At 49.2% G+C, this 1,751-nt stretch overlaps 1 protein-coding gene across 3 annotated transcripts in view; it reads right to left on the reverse strand.

Annotated features, from left to right (window-relative positions):
• Nucleotides 1-1,751, reverse strand: part of ZNF629 (zinc finger protein 629) — an 83,391-nt gene that overhangs the window by 25,771 nt on the left and 55,869 nt on the right. For 2 of the 3 annotated variants that reach the window (XM_077907344.1, XM_077907345.1), the window contains exon 2: nt 105-201. The exons of the other annotated variant lie outside the window; for it this stretch is intronic. The gene's annotated coding sequence lies outside the window, so the exon portion shown is untranslated. The remainder of the gene's footprint in view (nt 1-104; nt 202-1,751) is intronic. 3 annotated transcript variants of the gene reach the window in all.

Raw genomic sequence — 1,751 nt, forward strand, 5'->3', positions numbered from 1 at the left:
CCGGCTTCCCGCATCCTCCAGTGCCTGGTACACTTCACCTTCTTCTTGTCCGCTCCGTTTTGCTCATCCCGCTGCCACCCTCTCCCAACCGCATTGCCACAAACCTGACTGCAGTGACCTTCAACTCTGACTGCTTCCTCGCTATTTCACATGCCGCTGTACACCTCACCCGTCCCCAAACCTCTGTATCAAGTCACACCCCTGTTCAAAGAAGGTTTTTGGTAAAAACTGAAGCTGTTAATGAGCTCAAGTCAAAACTCTTTAGCACAGCATTCGAGGCCACATAAAACTTTGCTTCACCCAATCTTCCTAACCGATCTCTCTCTTGGTTCCCTGAGGAGAAGTACAGACTGGTAGCTACGATTTGAAAGTGTGTTTCAACTGGTAGGCAATTTCTTTGGAAAATTAGAGTTGATATTTACTTTAGATTTGAGAGGTTCATTTGAAAAACAGTAAGAGCCAGATTTCTAGCTTTTGATGCATCAGTAGAGCTGGAAACGGTGTGCTCATGTTCTTACACTATGGAATGGGTTCAAAGTGAGAAGTGGGTGTCCCCCTGAGGAGGACTGCGTCCCCTGGTTCGCCCTCCACTCCCAAGTCTTCCCTGTCTCAGAGCCTGGGGATCAGCTGGCATGCTTGCACCGATGTTTTCCCCCTAAGAGAAGCAGGTTTGGGTTCCTGTGTCTCTATCAAAAGTGCACAAATGGAAGGTAAACCAAGAGGCATTCAGGTGTAAAGACCCCAGAGGATAAGCAGTCAGCCTCCACGCAGGTCCTATTCTTTCCTGTATCCCATAGCCATTTAAATTCCCTACTCGGGCAGCCCCGGTGGCGCAGCGGTTTGGCACCGCCTGCAGCCCGGGGTGTGATCCTGGAGACCAGGGATCGAGTCCCACGTCGGGCTCCCTGCGTGGAGCTTGCTTCTCCCTGTGTCTCTGCCTCTCTCTCGCTCTCTCTGAATGAATAAATAAATAAATCGTTTGAAAAAATAAAATAAATTTCCTACTCAAGGGCAGCCCCGGTGGCGCAGCGGTTTGGCGCCGCCTGCAGCCCGGGGTGTGATCCTGGGCACCCGGGATCGAGTCCCACGTCGGGCTCCCTGAACGGAGCCTGCTTCTCCCTCTGCCTGTGTCTCTGCCTCTTTCTCTCTGTGCCTCTCATGAATAAATAAAAATCTTAAAAAAAAAATTTCCTAATCAGGCCCTAAAGGAATCCCTCACATACAGCCAGATTAATGGCCTCACAGACTCTCAAATGAACCTGAGGACTATATCTTTGCACCATCTCTAGTGAGTCAACTCTATTCTGCAAGGTCCTTGGCTAGATCTCCTACTGTGGGAAAGCTTCCCTGCCAGCCAGCCTTCCAACCAACTCCATCCATCCATCTTGTCATGATTTATGGAGGCCAGGCTCTGAGTTAGCTGGGTCATGACCAAACCACCACCACCTCCCTCCTGTGGATTTCTATGACTGTGACTCAATCAGAATCTTATACAATCTTGCACCCATGGTAGGTGATCGATAAATACTTATCAACTGGGTAAGTGGCATAGTCATGCCCATCATAGTCCCCTTGTTACGTGGTAAGATCTTTGAGGGAGGGGTCCGAATCGTATCCATCTTTGCACTGCCCTAGTGACTAACGCACTGCCTGGCACGTAGTGGGCATTTGGAAATATCCAAGGGAAAAAAAAAAAAAGGAAATATCCAAGGAAACATGTGCCATAAAGAGATGCCCCAGACAAGCAATAG

The sequence above is a fragment of the Canis aureus genome, chromosome 8, assembly GCF_053574225.1.
Source record: "Canis aureus isolate CA01 chromosome 8, VMU_Caureus_v.1.0, whole genome shotgun sequence".
Lineage (NCBI taxonomy): Eukaryota > Metazoa > Chordata > Mammalia > Carnivora > Canidae > Canis > Canis aureus.